The sequence below is a fragment of the Wolffia australiana genome, chromosome 20 (assembly GCF_029677425.1).
Source record: "Wolffia australiana isolate 7733 chromosome 20, ASM2967742v1".
Taxonomy (NCBI): domain Eukaryota; kingdom Viridiplantae; phylum Streptophyta; class Magnoliopsida; order Alismatales; family Araceae; genus Wolffia; species Wolffia australiana.
This window is the reverse complement of record NC_135854.1, coordinates 7,245,215-7,267,157: the sequence shown is the minus strand read 5'-3', so window position 1 is coordinate 7,267,157 and position 21,943 is coordinate 7,245,215.

Below are 21,943 nucleotides of genomic sequence, written 5' to 3'. Positions count from 1 at the left end.
TGTACCCAAACGGTGAACATAGTTGGCATTGTGCTTTGAATATTTGATTTTTGCCCCTACCTTGTCCATGATTCCTAGTGTAGCACATGTATAGGTTCTAGTTCCTTCTTTAAGTATAATCTGATGATTTGAAACTTTTCTCCAGAGTGTTATTGGACAACTGAGGAAAGGAAGTCCACCTATTCCTTGTTGAAACATCACAAATGTGTTGTGTGCCATCATATTTTTTAATATATCATCGAATTTCAGATGTTTAATATTAGCATTGATCATGACCACCAATTGCGCCTGATCAACCAAAATTCCTCTCATGAAAGTGAATATCATGAATGTTTTGCTCACTTGTTGTCTGATAAGCCAAAAATAGGGGTCAATTTTACCAAATTTAATCCCTTGTCGTTGTCAATTTTGGCTTATACAATAAAATTTATAAAACCTTACTTAAGATGTATAATGATAAGTAGAGGGTATCGTCCAAGGGAAGCTAGTAAGTTAATTCAATTGATGATCCACTTGAATAATTTGACACTAATTAAAGTTAATTTGATCTTCCATGAAGATCAAATCACCCTAATTAAATGAGGAATTTAGAAAGGGAGGTAGGAGAGATAAGAGGAATAGAAGAAATATGGGCTCTAAATTGAATTATTTGATCCAATTTAAAGGATCAAAGTATTCAATTAGAGAGATTAAGAAGAAAATTTAGAAGTTTTTTGGTTGGTTCTTTAGGTTTGACAATTCAGTAATAACTACTCTATTGGATAATGAAATGGAAAATTTAATATCCTAGAATGTTAACCCTTTTATAAGTTTTTTTATAGTTTTCTTTTATATGCACTTGGAATAGCTAGGAAATCTCTCAATTTCTCCTCTAAATCCTAGTCAGGGCTTGTACATTGCGCTCAAGCCAAGCGATTTAGAAGTTCAGACAGGGATCAAGAAGAAAGATTAAGAAACTCAACTAACAACATCCAAAATACACCAAAAGTTCAAATACAAAGAAGGAAAAAGTACTAAATAGGTATATGCCCCTTGCGCACTCTCTCTCCTCTGGTTTCTCCTAAAAACATTAAAACAAATATTAAATAATTGCTATAAAACCCTGGAACAGTTTAAATAATATCTTTACGCCTGAAACCATGACCGAGAGCTGTTTTTGAGGGCATCATTAAAACTAAAATTTACGAAAAGCCCCTCAAAGTTTCAAAATAATCTTAATACTCATTTTTTCCTTATAAATATATCCTTTTTTCTTCATAAAAATGCATTTATTCCTCAAATAAATCTCATAAAATCCAATAACATCCTAAAAAATCCTAGAAAATTCTAGAAAATTCCTTGATTCATCCCCGTACTAATAAAACTTGAAATTAAATATTAAAACTGCCATTCTCATTTAAAAATAATTATTTCAAGCTCAAATAAATCCTGTAAAATTCATAAAATTAACAGAAAATTAGTAAAAAATATAAATCACTTGAAAAAAGTATTTTCATGTAAATATATGATAACAAACCCTTTTAATCTCGTTAAATGCATTAAATTGTGCTAAATTACTTGAAATAAAAAACAAAATTAGGGTGTTATCATTGTCTGATAAAGAGATTTTGAGTATTTAAAATATACACATATTAGAGTCATTATGTGCATCATTATATTAATCTTATCTTTATTTTCCAATAAATGTCCCCTGCATGCAATGATTCTTGAAAAGCTTAAACATCACCATCTCTTTTCACTATAATTTTATCTGATTTAGAATTCTTTGGAATTACTATTTCCAATGGCATTAAATATTAAAGTGCATTAAATAAAAATAATAAAAGTTGAACAAAAAAAATGGGGGTTTCTAATGGCCAATGGAAGGAGGGAGCCGGTAGCACTCAAGCCAGCCACCAGCTAGCGAGCGCACAGCACCGCCGCATAAGGAGCCTTCAACCGCTGGCACACATAAAGGCCAACCTAAGGCCACACAGAGGCCCACACAGAGGCCCATACAGAGGTCTGCAAATGCACGCGAGAGATGTTTATTTTTGATATCTCCGGTATAGGATCAATGACACCCTCTTAATTTTTTTCCTCCAAAATATAGGAAGAAACTATGATCGGAATTTGAGCCAACCCATCCCAAAGCCCATGTCATTTTGGGCCATTCTAGGTAACCAGACATGATCTCAACTGTCCATAAGATTGGATGGTGAGAACTGTTTGTAATATTAATCTTTTTTTTTCTTGCTCCAACCTTCTGATTGGATGTGGCTGTTGACGTGGACAGTGGGGACAAGTGCTGAGTAAATCAGAGCATGGGCAGCTGGCGCGACAATCGATAGGGAGCTGACGGAGTGCTGATGTGGAGAAGGAAAGGGTACATCGTCAGAATGGGAACACGTCTGTGATTTAATCGCAGTCATTGAAGCCATTCAAAGAGGGATCAAATGGTAGGGGGGTAGTCCCATCTTTCTCCACCCCCTAGCCATTGTCCTTGTCAGTGGAGGCCAGTGATGAGGGGACCACAGACTGATCCAACGACCCCTACAGAGCCATTGGATCAAGTCTGATCTTGTGGAGGGTTGAGAGAACCTCTCTCAACCCCTTAAAGTGAGAAATTAGATAGCTAATATACTATCTCTGGTCACATGAGGAAAAGATGAAGGTTGAGGTCCCTTTCAAAGATTAGAGTGCTCGGCGGGGTCATGACAGCTCCTCTTGGCGCATTCAGCTCAGGGAGGCCTTAGAGAAGAGTTAGGGAGAGTCAGATCTGCACCACCATGGAGAAGGACGAGCAAGACTGCACACTAACGTTTGGGGTGGTGATCTGCTCCCCTTGTCTTGGTCGCTCAAATTTGGGCAGATCTGGTATCTTATTTGATCAATCTGGTTGATACTTAGTAGCATAACACAATAGATTTGATTCAAGTTGGTTCAATCACTCATCAAGTTTGATTTGATCAAAATTCAGTATCATGATTTCATTTGCATTTCATCAAGCACCTAGTGTGCAGTCGAAGGTATTCATCGATTTATCTAAGTTCCTATTGGTTTTACCTTATAAAAAATTATTAAAAATATACATTAAAATTCATTAATGTCTTGCGGCCTTGTTGAAGCATTCTATCGAACACATGCAAGGTGCCAACAGAAGTATCCACATTTCTTGCAATTTTCTTCTATTAAAAAAACCTAAAAAATATTTATGAAATAGATTAATATGTATTGCCTATATATTTCTGAAATATATTGCCTATATAATCTTATTACTATCTACCTAGGATAATCTAAAATATGAAAGTCATACTCGTTTCTAATTAACATTTAAACTCTCTTCTGAATTAAATAACCTTCTTGTTTCTCTTGCCTGTTATTATTATTATTTTTGACCTAGGTTCTTCTAAAAGAAAATCAGAATTTAATCTATATACCTATTTAGTTAACTCAATTATCTCAGATATTCTTCTTCTTTATCTACTTAAATCTCTTACAATAAAATAAGCCCAATACCTCTGCTTGTCTTCCCTATCCTTAAAATATATGCATACATATACATCTTTTCATATACTCCAATCCATCACTCAACTCATAATACCCACTTTCTCCTACATTTATAATACATCTTATATATTTCATTCTTCCTACCTCTTATGAAGCTAAATACTTGAATCAACTAACTATTTACTTTTTTATTACCATAAGACCTTATTCACTAAATAATTAGAATCTTAAAATACATTATCATTATTTCATATGAACAGGATTTCAGTATTCTATCCACCTTACTAATCTTCTATACTTCTTCCACTACTTACATCAACATCACCTATAACTATTATAAATATATCAGATATTCTCTCTTTCATATATAGTCTCTTATCCACTTAATATTCCGTCCACTTACTAACTACTTATCACTTACTATATTCACTATCCTTATCATCATTATTACTTCTCCTTAAGTATAACTAGGTTATTAAATTCACCTCTAAAGACCGGTCCTTGTGGAGACGACCTCGCTCCTACTATATATTCGAGTGAGTTTTATATCTTTCATTAAAGTTATTTTATTTATGCAAATTAAAATTACAACAACACTAGAATTAAAAACACAATTTTCCTCCATAATTATCTGACTGACCCCATTAACTCAACGCCAGATTTCAAATGATTTACATATTCTTCGGTTTTCACAATACATTTCTTCATATTATGAAATCATTGATGAAGCTTCATCATCTGATTTTGGTTCCTGCTGGAAAATGGGCTTTCTAACTTCTCGCAAACTTCTTTTAATTAGTTAGCTTTTCTAATATACGGAATCAGATATTGATCAGTGCTCCACTAATTCTCGAATGCAGGGTTCTTAATGTTTCCCTCTGCATTTGAAATTGAGAAAATCCTTCTATATACTACATCAGCTCATACCCATTTAGAGTGGTAGGATTGAAATGCCTATATTTGATTGTCGTCATTGTTCAGTTTCAGGCAGACCTTTGCCTTGTTGGAATCACTACCGAGAGCCATACAGAACTGACTAAAAGATCCAGCAGAAGAAGTGTGGTGGTGGAATTTCCTTCAGCCATCTTGATTTCCAGATCTGATACTGTGAAAGAAACTGAACCAACTGGAGAAGAACAAGAAAAAGAGAGATAAGGAGAGAGAGAGAGAGAGATGGTTAGAAATGTAGTTGATTTTCCCCGTATAACTGTTTTACAGATTGGTTCAGATTAAACATAATATTTCTATTTATTAATCTAGCCATTATAACTGTTTACCACGATTAATTTAAGATGTAATCATAACTTTCTAAATATTTCCAATCTTGAATTCTCACCTTCTATCTTTAATCTAACTATGTTTAAACTAATGCCGAAATGTAGCCACTAATCTCATCACGAATATAAGGTGTATATTTCGTACTAGCTAATAGCTAATACTATTGGTTAAGGCATTGTATGACTGAACTGCTGACGGTGCTCCGAGTTGCTGACTCAATAATACTTCCTTTAGTAAAAATATTCGCCATAGAGCTTGGCACTTGTCTGGCATCGATGGAATGTGCTCAAACGCAATCTAGTGTAGATGATGCCCCCTCACTAGCCTCGTAGTTTTAGCTGATGGATGTGTCATCTCATGATTTCCTGCATCTCCTTTTGGTTGAAGTGAATGCTTCCTCCTCGTTAGTGTAGGCTTTGGTCGACAGAAAGAGGTGTTCCAAATACTTCCACGTCCTTATGAGCAAATAAACGAAGGGATATGCCTAAGGAGAAGAAAAAAATTAGTTTCTGAACTCTCAAAATAGTAAAATAATAAGAGAAAGAAGAAAAAAAAATTCCCGCAAGTAGTGTTCGCCCGTCCCGATGCCGGTACCGGATGCCGGTATCGAGACGGATGCTGAACTGGATACCGGAAATGAAATTTCCGGTATGCGTTTTTTCCGATATCCGGATACCGCATATCGGTATCGGATATCAGTTGCTACAGTGCCGATATCCGATACCGACATCCGTCTGATACTGGCATCCGTCTCCCGTCTCAAGGGGACAGATGACGGTATCGAATATCGGATGCGGATATCGGTTTTTGATATCCGCATCGAATTTCATAAGACATAAGTTATGTCTTATGAAATGTACATCGATTTACATCAATTTTATTTTTAAACATTTGAATCCAAAGGGAGCGGGCAACGGCGGGCAACGGCGGCGGCGGGTGGAGTAGGCGGACAACGGGGGTGTCAGCTGACGACGGCACCGACGAAATCGACGGACGGCAGAGTCGTAGGTACTCTCCAATTTCTGTAATTTTGATTTGTGTAATTTTGATTCTGATTTCTGTAATTGTGACAAAATTCTGATTTTGTCACAATTACAGAAATTCTGATTTTGTCACAATTACAGAAATTCTGATTTTGTCACAATTACAAAAATTCTGATTTTGTCACTATGCAGCACGTGGAACCGGCACCAGTGACAACGCGGTCGGCCTGGGATGAGTTCAACCAGTTCCTTGCGGAGACTGTGCCAAACGAGGGTGTGTTCAAGTCACCCTAATTAGATGAGAATTGAGAAAGGGGGGTAGAAGAGGTGAGAAGAATGGAAGAAATGTGGGCTCTAGATTGAATTAATTGATCCAATTGGATGGATCAAAGAATTCAATTAGAGAGGTTGGTAGGAATTTTTAATTTGGGTTTGGTTGATTTTTGCAAGTTGATAATTCAGAACTAAAATGGGGTAATTGAGTATCCTAAGAATTAAAACTAAATTTTTTAGAGTTTTCTTTTGGAATGCAATTGAATGCCCAGGTGATTTCTCCTCTCAATCCTAATCAGGGCTTGTACATGCCGCTCAAGCCAAGCGATTTAGAAGTTCAGATCAGAATAGAGATGAAGAAACAAACAACTTAACCTATTTCATTCAAAATGCATAAAAGTTTAAATACAATGAAAGGAAAAAGTACCACACCTGTTGATCCAGGCTGGGGATCCTCTCTGTCTTTCAGCTGTGATAGAGAACCATCAAGAAATGAGCTCCCCCTCTCGAAATTTAGCTTTTATACTTAGGTTATATGGTAAAAATCACCATTTTACCCCCGTTTAATACTTAATATTTATCTATCAATGTAGGCTGGATCTGAATGATCCAACCACACGGATAGAAAGAGGGGATCAATACGAACAAATCCACAAAAAAATCATCTCAATCGGACTTCAGCATCAAAAGTTATTAATAAATCAATTTTAAACCAATTTAATCCATTGGATTTAAAATTGATTTATTTATTAGTTTCGTTTTTAAACACGCAATGACGTGTCGCTCTATCATTGGATGGCGCATTTTGAATCCTCCTTTTTGCAGAAAAGTCCTTAAAAAGTATGGAATTGCTTTTGGACGCCGCCCAAAAGTAATTGCGTATATGCCCCTGGCGCACTCTCTCTCCTCCGATTTCTCCTAAAAACATTAAAAAATATATATTAAAAATTACAATAAATCCCTGTAAAATTTTTAATTGGATCTTTACGCCTGCAGTCGCGACCGAGAGCTGTTTTCAGGGTCTTTTTGCAACGAAATTTTGCAAAAAGGCCCTTGAAAGTTTGAAACTAATAAAAATACTTCTTTTTCTATTATAAATATACTTTTTTCCTTGAAATAAATACATTTCCTCTTCAAATAAATCTCAGAAAAATCCTAAAAATTCGTAAAAAATTCTAGAAAATTCACTGATTCATTCCCGTGCTGATAAATGTCGAAATAAAATATTAAATATGCCATTTTCATTCAAAAATAATTATTTCAAGCTTCAATAAATCTTTAAAAATTCATATAATTAACAGAAAATTATGGAAAAATCAGAGATTACTTGAAAACATTATTTTCATGTAAATATATGATAACAGCCCAATTTTAAGCTCTTTAAATGCATAAAATCATGCTAAAATCATGAAATAAAGACAGAAATTAGGGTGTTATCACTTATTATCCGTATGTGCGACGAGTGCCCCTGCGGAGCGCATGTTCTCGGTTGGAAACGCTATTGTCACGTACAAGCGATCGCGTCTCTCGCCAATAAGCATTGAAACACTCATCACTGTGAAGTGTTGGCTCCGTGAGGACAACAAACATTGGTACAATGACGTCGAGCTAGATGTGGATGCTGACGAGGACGAAGATGGTGTGGTCACATGTGCTCGAGGCACACAGCACATAACTGAACAAGATTTTCTTATTTATACATATTTATCCTTACTTATCACTTATCTTATGCAACGCAGGTGACAATCAGTTGAGCACAAATCTTTGACAGACGTTGGGACTACGCTTTTTTGACAGGGCTGCAGTCATAGCGTACGTGAAAATTTTGCTACAAATCTCGAAAATAACAATGTGAATGGTTTCTTTTGTCTGTATTCAAATTTTAATGCATTTGCAAAACATGTAATTGAATGCGTAATATTAAATTTTATTAAATCTATTGTTAATCCTACTCACTATATTAGTAACTTTAGGTCATATTAACATTACTACCTAGCACAAATTTCATTACATAAATTCTCCTCAAATAACATTACAAATTATCTTCATTCATATTAGTTGTTAGGTCATCTTAACATTAGGACTTAATACACTAGCTCCATTTATTTCTTAACTCCATTAACTAACTATTATTCCCCATAAATTTTCCTCAAATAACATTACAAGTTATCTTCATTCATATCAGTTGTTAGGTCATCTTAACATTAGGACTTAATACACTAGCTCCATTTATTTCTTAACTCCATTAACTAACTATTAAACGCCATAAATTCTCCTCAAATAACATTACAAATTATCTTCATTCATATTAGTTGTTAGGTCATCTTAACATTACTACTTAATACACTAGCTCCATTTATTTCTTAATTCCATAAACTAACTATTAAACGCTATAAATTCTCCTCAAATAACATTACAAATTATTTTCATTCATATTAGTTGTTAGGTCATCTTAACATTAGTACTTGATACACTAGCTCCATTTATTTATTAACTCCACTAACTAACTATTAAACGCCATAAATTCTCCTCAAATAACATTACAAGTTATTTTCATTCATATTAGTTGTTAGGTCATCTTAACATTAGGACTTAATACACTAGCTCCATTTATTTCTTAACACCACTAACTAACTATTAAACGCCATAAATTCTCCTCAAATAACATTACAAATTATTTTCATTCATATTAGTTGCTAGGTCATCTTAACATTAGGACATAATACACTAGCTCCATTTATTTCTAATTTCCATTAACTAACTATTAAACGCCATAAATTCTCCTCAAATAACATTACAAACTATTTTCATTCATATTAATTGTTAGGTCATCTCAACATTAGGACTTAATACACTAGCTCCATTTATATCTTAATTCCATTAACTAACTATTAAACGCCATAAATTCTCCTCAAATAACATTACAAATTATCTTCATTCATATTAGTTGTTAGGTCATCTTAACATTACTACTTAATACACTAGCTCCATTTATTTCTTAACTCCACTAAATAACTATTAAACGCCATAAATTCTCCTCAAATAACATTACAAGTTATTTTCATTCATATTAGTTGTTAGGTCATCTTAACATTAGGACTTAATACACTAGCTCCATTTATTTCTTAACTCCATTAACTAACTATTAACCGCCATAAATTTTCCTCAAATAACATTACAAATTATCTTCATTCATCTTAGTTGTTAGGTCATCTTAACATTACTACTTAATACACTAGCTCCATTTATTTCTAATTTCCATTAACTAACTATTAAACGCCATAAATTCTCCTCAAATAACATTACAAATTATCTTCATTCATATTAGTTGTTAGGTCATCTTAACATTACTACTTAATACACTAGCTCCATTTATTTCTTAATTCCATAAACTAACTATTAAACACCATAAATTCTCCTCCAATAACATTACAAATTATTTTCATTCATATTAGTTGTAAGGTCATCTTAACATTACTACTTAATACACTAGCTCCATTTATTTCTTAACTCCACTAAATAACTATTAAACGCCATAAATTCTCCTCAAATAACATTACAAGTTATTTTCATTCATATTAGTTGTTAGGGCATCTTAACATTAGGACTTAATACACTAGCTCCATTTATTTCTAATTTCCATTAACTAACTATTAAACGCCATAAATTCTCCTCAAATAACATTACAAATTATTTTCATTCATATTAGTTGTTAGGTCATCTCAACATTAGGACTTAATACACTAGCTCCATTTATATCTTAATTCCATAAACAAACTATTAAACGCCATAAATTCTCCTCAAATAACATTACAAATTATTTTCACTCATATTAGTTGTTAGGTCATCTTAACATTACTACTTAATACACTAGCTCCATTTATTTCTTAACTCCACTAACTAACTATTAAACGCCATAAATTCTCCTCAAATAACATTACAAGTTATTTTCATTCATATTAGTTGTTAGGTCATCTTAACATTACTACTTAATACACTAGCTCCATTTATTTCTTAACTCCACTAACTAACTATTAAACGCCATAAATTCTCCTCAAATAACATTACAAGTTATTTTCAGTCATATTAGTTGTTAGGTCATCTCAACATTAGGACTTAATACACTAGCTCCATTTATATCTTAATTCCATTAACTAACTCTTAAACGCCATAAATTCTCCTCAAATAACATTACAAATTATCTTCATTCATATTAGTTGTTAGGTCATCTTAACATTAGGACTTAATACACTAGCTCCATTTATTTCTTAACTCCATTAACTAACTATTATTCGCCATAAATTCTCCTCAAATAACATTACAAATTATTTTCATTCATATTAGTTGTTAGGTCATCTTAACATTACTACTTAATACACTAGCTCCATTTATTTCTTAACTCCACTAACTAACTATTAAACGCCATAAATTCTCCTCAAATAACATTACAAGTTATTTTCATTCATATTAGTTGTTAGGTCATCTCAACATTAGGACTTAATACACTAGCTCCATTTATATCTTAATTCCATTCACTAACTATTAAACGCCATAAATTCTCCTCAAATAACATTACAAATTATCTTCATTCATATTAGTTGTTAGGTCATCTTAACATTACTACTTAATACACTAGCTCCATTTATTTCTTAATTCCATAAACTAACTATTAAACGCCATAAATTCTCCTCCAATAACATTACAAATTATTTTCATTCATATTAGTTGTTAGGTCATCTTAACATTACTACTTAATACACTAGCTCCATTTATTTCTTAACTCCACTAAATAACTATTAAACGCCATAAATTCTCCTCAAATAACATTACAAGTTATTTTCATTCATATTAGTTGTTAGGTCATCTTAACATTAGGACTTAATACACTAGCTCCATTTATTTCTTAACTCCATTAACTAACTATTAACCGCCATAAATTTTCCTCAAATAACATTACAAATTATCTTCATTCATCTTAGTTGTTAGGTCATCTTAACATTACTACTTAATACACTAGCTCCATTTATATCTTAATTCCATAAACTAACTATTAAACGCCATAAATTCTCCTCAAATAACATTACAAATTATTTTCATTCATATTAGTTGTTAGGTCATCTTAACATTACTACTTAATACACTAGCTCCATTTATTTCTTAACTCCACTAACTAACTATTAAACGCCATAAATTCTCCTGAAATAACATTACAAGTTATTTTCATTCATATTAGTTGTTAGGTCATCTTAACATTAGGACTTAATACACTAGCTCCATTTATTTCTAATTTCCATTAACTAACTATTAAACGCCAAAAATTCTCCTCAAATAACATTACAAATTATTTTCATTCATATTAGTTGTTAGGTCATCTCAACATTAGGACTTAATACACTAGCTCCATTTATATCTTAATTCCATAAACTAACTATTAAACGCCATAAATTCTCCTCAAATAACATTACAAATTATTTTCATTCATATTAGTTGTTAGGTCATCTTAACATTACTACTTAATACACTAGCTCCATTTATTTCTTAAGTCCACTAACTAACTATTAAACGCCATAAATTCTCCTGAAATAACATTACAAGTTATTTTCATTCATATTAGTTGTTAGGTCATCTTAACATTACTACTTAATACACTAGCTCCATTTATTTCTTAACTCCACTAACTAACTATTAAACGCCATAAATTCTCCTCATATAACATTACAAGTTATTTTCAGTCATATTAGTTGTTAGGTCATCTCAACATTAGGACTTAATACACTAGCTCCATTTATATCTTAATTCCATTAACTAACTATTAAACGCCATAAATTCTCCTCAAATAACATTACAAATTATCTTCATTCATATTAGTTGTTAGGTCATCTTAACATTACTACTTAATACACTAGCTCCATTTATTTCTTAATTCCATAAACTAACCATTAAACGCCATAAATTCTCCTCAAACAACATTACAAATTATTTTCATTCATATTAGTTGTTAGGTCATCTTAACATTACTACTTAATACACTAGCTCCATTTATTTCTTAACTCCACTAACTAACTATTAAACGCCATAAATTCTCCTCAAATAACATTACAAGTTATTTTCATTCATATTAGTTGTTAGGTCATCTTAACATTAGGACTTAATACACTAGCTCCATTTATTTCTTAACTCCATTAACTAACTATTAACCGCCATAAATTTTCATCAAAAATAATATTACAAATTATCTTCATTCATCTTAGTTGTTAGGTCATCTTAACATTACTACTTAATACACTAGCTCCATTTATTTCTAATTTCCATTAACTATCTATTAAACGCCATAAATTCTCCTCAAATAACATTACAAATTATTTTCATTCATATTAGTTGTTAGGTCATCTTAACATTACTACTTAATACACTAGCTCCATTTATTTCTTAACTCCACTAACTAACTATTAAACGCCATAAATTCTCCTCAAATAACATTACAAGTTATTTTCATTCATATTAGTTGTTAGGTCATCTTAACATTACTACTTAATACACTAGCTCCATTTATTTCTTAACTCCACTAACTAACTATTAAACGCCATAAATTCTCCTCAAATAACATTATAAATTATCTTCATTCATATCAGTTATTAGGTCATCTTAACATTACTACTTAATACACTAGCTCCATTTCTATCTTAACTCCAGTATCTAACTATTAACATATAAATTTTCCTCAAATAACATTACAAATTATTTTCATTCATATTAGTTGTTAGGTCATCTTAACATTACTACTTAATACACTAGCTCCATTTATTTCTTAACTCCACTAACTAACTATTAAACGCCATAAATTCTCCTGAAATAACATTACAAGTTATTTTCATTCATATTAGTTGTTAGGTCATCTTAACATTAGGACTTAATACACTAGCTCCATTTATTTCTAATTTCCATTAACTAACTATTAAACGCCATAAATTCTCCTCAAATAACATTACAAATTATTTTCATTCATATTAGTTGTTAGGTCATCTCAACATTAGGACTTAATACACTAGCTCCATTTATATCTTAATTCCATAAACTAACTATTAAACGCCATAAATTCTCCTCAAATAACATTACAAAATATTTTCATTCATATTAGTTGTTAGGTCATCTTAACATTACTACTTAATACACTAGCTCCATTTATTTCTTAAGTCCACTAACTAACTATTAAACGCCATAAATTCTCCTCAAATAACATTACAAGTTATTTTCATTCATATTAGTTGTTAGGTCATCTTAACATTACTACTTAATACACTAGCTCCATTTATTTCTTAACTCCACTAACTAACTATTAAACGCCATAAATTCTCCTCAAATAACATTACAAGTTATTTTCATTCATATTAGTTGTTAGGTCATCTCAACATTAGGACTTAATACACTAGCTCCATTTATATCTTAATTCCATTAACTAACTATTAAACGCCATAAATTCTCCTCAAATAACATTACAAATTATTTTCATTCATATTAGTTGTTAGGTCATCTCAACATTAGGACTTAATACACTAGCTCCATTTATATCTTAATTCCATAAACTAACTATTAAACGCCATAAATTCTCCTCAAATAACATTACAAAATATTTTCATTCATATTAGTTGTTAGGTCATCTTAACATTACTACTTAATACACTAGCTCCATTTATTTCTTAAGTCCACTAACTAACTATTAAACGCCATAAATTCTCCTCAAATAACATTACAAGTTATTTTCATTCATATTAGTTGTTAGGTCATCTTAACATTACTACTTAATACACTAGCTCCATTTATTTCTTAACTCCACTAACTAACTATTAAACGCCATAAATTCTCCTCAAATAACATTACAAGTTATTTTCATTCATATTAGTTGTTAGGTCATCTCAACATTAGGACTTAATACACTAGCTCCATTTATATCTTAATTCCATTAACTAACTATTAAACGCCATAAATTCTCCTCAAATAACATTACAAATTATCTTCATTCATATTAGTTGTTAGGTCATCTTAACATTACTACTTAATACACTAGCTCCATTTATATCTTAATTCCATAAACTAACTATTAAACGCCATAAATTCTCCTCAAATAACATTACAAATTATTTTCATTCATATTAGTTGTTAGGTCATCTTAACATTACTACTTAATACACTAGCTCCATTTATTTCTTAAGTCCACTAACTAACTATTAAACGCCATAAATTCTCCTCAAATAACATTACAAGTTATTTTCATTCATATTAGTTGTTAGGTCATCTTAACATTACTACTTAATACACTAGCTCCATTTATTTCTTAACTCCACTAACTAACTATTAAACGCCATAAATTCTCCTCAAATAACATTACAAATTATTTTCATTCATATTAGTTGTTAGGTCATCTCAACATTAGGACTTAATACACTAGCTCCATTTATATCTTAATTCCATAAACTAACTATTAAACGCCATAAATTCTCCTCAAATAACATTACAAATTATTTTCATTCATATTAGTTGTTAGGTCATCTTAACATTACTACTTAATACACTAGCTCCATTTATTTCTTAAGTCCACTAACTAACTATTAAACGCCATAAATTCTCCTCAAATAACATTACAAGTTATTTTCATTCATATTAGTTGTTAGGTCATCTTAACATTACTACTTAATACACTAGCTCCATTTATTTCTTAACTCCACTAACTAACTATTAAACGCCATAAATTCTCCTCATATAACATTACAAGTTATTTTCAGTCATATTAGTTGTTAGGTCATCTCAACATTAGGACTTAATACACTAGCTCCATTTATATCTTAATTCCATTAACTAACTATTAAACGCCATAAATTCTCCTCAAATAACATTACAAATTATCTTCATTCATATTAGTTGTTAGGTCATCTTAACATTACTACTTAATACACTAGCTCCATTTATTTCTTAATTCCATAAACTAACTATTAAACGCCATAAATTCTCCTCAAATAACATTACAAATTATTTTCATTCATATTAGTTGTTAGGTCATCTTAACATTACTACTTAATACACTAGCTCCATTTATTTCTTAACTCCACTAACTAACTATTAAACGCCATAAATTCTCCTCAAATAACATTACAAGTTATTTTCATTCATATTAGTTGTTAGGTCATCTTAACATTAGGACTTAATACACTAGCTCCATTTATTTCTTAACTCCATTAACTAACTATTAACCGCCATAAATTTTCCTCAAATAACATTACAAATTATCTTCATTCATCTTAGTTGTTAGGTCATCTTAACATTACTACTTAATACACTAGCTCCATTTATTTCTAATTTCCATTAACTATCTATTAAACGCCATAAATTCTCCTCAAATAACATTACAAATTATTTTCATTCATATTAGTTGTTAGGTCATCTCAACATTAGGACTTAATACACTAGCTCTATTTATATCTTAATTCCATTAACTAACTTTTAAACGCCATAAATTTTCCTCAAATAACATTACAAATTATCTTCATTCATATTAGTTGTTAGGTCATCTTAACATTAGGACTTAATACACTAGCTCCATTTATTTCTTAACTCCATTAACTAACTATTAACCGCCATAAATTTTCCTCAAATAACATTACAAATTATCTTCATTCATCCTAGTTGTTAGGTCATCTCAACATTAGGACTTAATACACTAGCTCCATTTATATCTTAATTCCATTAACTAACTATTAAACGCCATAAATTCTCCTCAAATAACATTATAAATTATCTTCATTCATATCAGTTGTTAGGTCATCTTAACATTACTACTTAATACACTAGCTCCATTTATTTCTTAATTCCATAAACTAACTATTAAACGCCATAAATTCTCCTCAAATAACATTACAAATTATTTTCATTCATATTAGTTGTTAGGTCATCTTAACATTACTACTTAATACACTAGCTCCATTTATTTCTTAACTCCACTAACTAACTATTAAACGCCATAAATTCTCCTCAAATAACATTACAAGTTATTTTCATTCATATTAGTTGTTAGGTCATCTTAACATTAGGACTTAATACACTAGCTCCATTTATTTCTAATTTCCATTAACTAACTATTAAACGCCATAAATTCTCCTCAAATAACATTATTAATTATCTTCATTCATATCAGTTGTTAGGTCATCTTAACATTACTACTTACTACACTAGCTCCATTTATTTCTTAATTCCATAAACTAACTATTAAACGCCATAAATTCTCCTCAAATAACATTACAAATTATTTTCATTCATATTAGTTGTTAGGTCATCTTAACATTACTACTTAATACACTAGCTCCATTTATTTCTTAACTCCACTAACTAACTATTAAACGCCATAAATTCTCCTGAAATAACATTACAAGTTATTTTCATTCATATTAGTTGTTAGGTCATCTTAACATTAGGGCTTAATACACTAGCTCCATTTATTTCTAATTTCCATTAACTAACTATTAAACGCCATAAATTCTCCTCAAATAACATTATAAATTATCTTCATTCATATCAGTTGTTAGGTCATCTTAACATTACTACTTAATACACTAGCTCCATTTATATCTTATCTCCATTAACTAACTATTAACCGCCATAAATTTTCCTCAAATAACATTACAAATTATTTTCATTCATATTAGTTGTTAGGTCATCTTAACATTACTACTTAATACACTAGCTCCATTTATTTCTTAACTCCACTAACTAACTATTAAACGCCATAAATTCTCCTGAAATAACATTACAAGTTATTTTCATTCATATTAGTTGTTAGGTCATCTTAACATTAGGACTTAATACACTAGCTCCATTTATTTCTAATGTCCATTAACTAACTATTAAACGCCATAAATTCTCCTCAAATAACATTATAAATTATCTTCATTCATATCAGTTATTAGGTCATCTTAACATTACTACTTAATACACTAGCTCCATTTATATCTTAACTCCATTAACTAACTATTAACCGCCATAAATTTTCCTCAAATAACATTACAAATTATTTTCATTCATATTAGTTGTTAGGTCATCTTAACATTACTACTTAATACACTAGCTCCATTTATTTCTTAACTCCACTAACTAACTATTAAACGCCATAAATTCTCCTGAAATAACATTACAAGTTATTTTCATTCATATTAGTTGTTAGGTCATCTTAACATTAGGACTTAATACACTAGCTCCATTTATTTCTAATTTCCATTAACTAACTATTAAACGCCATAAATTCTCCTCAAATAACATTACAAATTATTTTCATTCATATTAGTTGTTAGGTCATCTCAACATTAGGACTTAATACACTAGCTCCATTTATATCTTAATTCCATTAACTAACTATTAAACGCCATAAATTCTCCTCAAATAACATTACAAATTATTTTCATTCATATTAGTTGTTAGGTCATCTTAACATTACTACTTAATACACTAGCTCCATTTATTTCTTAAGTCCACTAACTAACTATTAAACGCCATAAATTCTCCTCAAATAACATTACAAGTTATTTTCATTCATATTAGTTGTTAGGTCATCTTAACATTACTACTTAATACACTAGCTCCATTTATTTCTTAACTCCACTAACTAACTATTAAACGCCATAAATTCTCCTCAAATAACATTACAAGTTATTTTCATTCATATTAGTTGTTAGGTCATCTCAACATTAGGACTTAATACACTAGCTCCATTTATATCTTAATTCCATTAACTAACTATTAAACGCCATAAATTCTCCTCAAATAACATTACAAATTATCTTCATTCATATTAGTTGTTAGGTCATCTTAACATTACTACTTAATACACTAGCTCCATTTATTTCTTAATTCCATAAACTAACTATTAAACGCCATAAATTCTCCTCAAATAACATTACAAATTATTTTCATTCATATTAGTTGTTAGGTCATCTTAACATTACTACTTAATACACTAGCTCCATTTATTTCTTAACTCCACTAACTAACTATTAAACGCCATAAATTCTCCTCAAATAACATTACAAGTTATTTTCATTCATATTAGTTGTTAGGTCATCTTAACATTAGGACTTAATACACTAGCTCCATTTATTTCTTAACTCCATTAACTAACTATTAACCGCCATAAATTTTCCTCAAATAACATTACAAATTATCTTCATTCATCTTAGTTGTTAGGTCATCTTAACATTACTACTTAATACACTAGCTCCATTTATTTCTAATTTCCATTAACTATCTATTAAACGCCATAAATTCTCCTCAAATAACATTACAAATTATTTTCATTCATATTAGTTGTTAGGTCATCTCAACATTAGGACTTAATACACTAGCTCTATTTATATCTTAATTCCATTAACTAACTTTTAAACGCCATAAATTTTCCTCAAATAACATTACAAATTATCTTCATTCATATTAGTTGTTAGGTCATCTTAACATTAGGACTTAATACACTAGCTCCATTTATTTCTTAACTCCATTAACTAACTATTAACCGCCATAAATTTTCCTCAAATAACATTACAAATTATCTTCATTCATCCTAGTTGTTAGGTCATCTCAACATTAGGACTTAATACACTAGCTCCATTTATATCTTAATTCCATTAACTAACTATTAAACGCCATAAATTCTCCTCAAATAACATTACAAGTTATCTTCATTCATATCAGTTGTTAGGTCATCTTAACATTACTACTTAATACACTAACTCCATTTATTTCTTAATTCCATCAACTAACTATTAAACGCCATAAAGTTTCCTCAAATAACATTACAAATTATAGTTATTTATATTAGCTATATCTACCCTTCTCACCGTTTGTCATTTATTAACATAGAGAATAATGGGCCATGGGGTGGCTAAAATGAAATTCAACTGAAAAAATGACCGACGGTTTATATTGTCTTGCGGAAGTTTAAATTTTTCAGTGTGGGATTGCAAACAATTGAACAAAAAACGCTGGATATCGATTATCGATATCCGGATATCGAAAACCGATATCCGGATATCGAGATCCGCCTCGTCCCTACCCCTCCGATATCCGGTACCGATATCCATTCAACCCCTGAGGGACGGATATCGCGGGATATCCGATATCCGATATCCTTGACCGTCCCACTTTATCCCGGATATTGGATATCGGTTGTCTGATATCGGATATCGGACAGATATCGGGACGGGCGAATACTACCCGCAAGTGTCTTACAAATGAGCAAATCATAAAAAGGCAATGATTAAGAAAAAAATAATCAACTACATGGTTCAAGAAACGAAAAAAATCTGTAATTCTGATATCGAAAGCAGATGCAAAGAGATGTGTTCTCAAAATTCCAACGCCAAGTTATAGACCTGATTGATTACCAAGGTCATCAAAATGTCATAGGCATCTACCAAAATATTCTTTCGACATCAAAATGTTATAGTCAAATACATTGGCTTGAAATCTGATAGGTTCTACGGGCCAGTCGAGGGCACTTTTGTCATATTTCCCTTTTTACAATTCCTTCAAATAGCACAGCCCTCCTCCTGGGGAGGGCAGACTAGAAGCTTGTTTCTGAATTGCTCTTGGGTGTTACCCCTTCCCTCTCGTCTCCTCTATCTCCACTCTCTGTCTCTCTCTACGGTCCCCGTCCATCGCGATCGTCCCTTTCTTCACCGCATCTCCAGGCGGCTCGTCCCCGTCCGATCCCTACCCCCTCTGCTCGGCTTCCTCTCCTACCCTTCCCGTTTCGCCTCTCTACCCCGGGAATTTCTGCCTCGTCTCGACCTCCACTCCTTCCGATACGAGCCTAGATCAAGGATCGTATCACAATCTCAAAACACCATTGATTTTCTGGTCAAAAGTTAAACACTGAGATGTGCGCAATTATTTTCTACAGAGGCATCACTAAACACAATCAATGATGAATGGTACTGATCACCTACCAATTCGGCCGATGTTTGCCACCTAGGCGATTCTTGCGGCAAAATATTGTGCACGTAGGCTACGATGGAAGAGCAAATTTGACTAATTTACAATCGTCAAGTACACGCGTTTGGTGAAATATCATTTTTAATCGCAACCAACTGATTGACTTCAGATCATGATGCGTAGGAATTGAGTTAGGCTATTGAATATTTTCTTCAATGGGAGATGACAAGATTTTACATATTTAGCAGACCTGCTACCACCATCATACGATCTAGGAAAGCTCATCAAAAGAGTTCCAAGCACAACAAACTGCTCTCTCCAAATTTATTCTTCTACCTAGTCTCTCAACCCCTTCTTCCCAACGTTTCTGCTCGTCTGATAGAAGTATTGCAACCTGCGACCAACCTCTTCTAAGACTCCTGCTCATAATTCTTTTTCCGCGATCACATTTTTTGGTTTTACATATCGCAAATACATCATATAACTTATCTGGCCAATAATTTCAAATACATTATCTAAGACATTACTTGTCCGGCCACTGGACTGCAGACGCAAAGAGGAAATATTTCATTATCTTATCTTTCACGTATTTGTAATCATATATTCTTCCTTTTCAGTATGTTCGCGTGCAGGGCGGAAGTATATACTGATAGAGCAAATAAAATATTATCAAAGGATTATTTTCAAACAATTTTTATATATTACTTTTGTTTTCTTGCTATCACGTAATATCTCTGAAATTTATACCGTATATTAAGAAGACTACATTGGTTTGGATTTTTTTTGAATCGATCATTAGCTTAGTCTCCATGAAAATCGAAGAAATGTACAAAATTCGCTGCTCGATGTCCACTATCCATGAATCTCCCCCATTTCTAGAGATTCGAAAAGGGGGATTTCTTCGGAAATTGTTTCAACTTCCTCTCAATTCGCTCAGGAGCCCTCATTTATCTGCGTTTGAATCGATCATTAGCTCTATCTCCTCTTAAATCGAAGAAATGTACTCAAATTCCCTGCTTGAAGTCGACTCTCCACCGATCTCCCTGATTCCTAGAGATTTTTAACGCCTCCAATTCAGTCTATCGTCGGTTCTTGAGCCTTGTAAAATCAATAAAAACTCTGACATCTCCGACTTCTCCTTCAAAAGATTTGATCTCGGCAGCCATGGCCAACGCCGGAAACGCCAATCTCCACGTCGTCAAGTGCCCCCCTGCCGCCGCTTCCTCCCAGAACCCTTCAACCTTCAAATCTACAAATGGGGCGGATGCGGAACGATCTTAACATATCTTCCTCCAAACCAAATTCCACAAATTTCATTCAAATTTTCACTTCATCTCCTCTGCAGCCAAGAACAAACGACCAGAGAATCATCAACAAACCTCGGACAACGCAGCAAGTTCCAGCCAAGAAAGAGAGGAGCAATCGGCCGACGAAGAACACGAAATTCCAAAGATTTCAACGGGGAAATCTCATCGCAAGCAGAGCTGGGCATCATCCGCAACGGATGACGACTTCCAAAAAATCCACGTTCCTCCCATACCCATCAAAGAAATCGATGAAAACAACACAACCCGGATCAAGAAACAGCGAAGAACTGGAAGAAATCTCAAGATCATTGCTGGACTTTAGTTCCTCGGGGGTTTCATCGGGGGGGGAGCAGTCAGCTGGGGAAGAGATCTCAGCCGTCGAAACGCGACTGCCGGGCGATCATTGGGGGATCTCCGTTCGTGATCTGCCATCACTGCCGCCAACTCTTCCATCTCCCGGCCGATTTTCTAGCTTCTTCCGACCGCAGCCACAAGCTCAAATATTGGTTTGGATTTTAAACATGAAGCTCAGACGACTGAAGAGAGCATTGTACCATCTCTGTCGTCGTCAAGAATGCGATTTAGCCATTCCCTCAGGCTTATGAAAATTCTTGCGAGAAAAGTACCCTGCACGCATCTATGGTG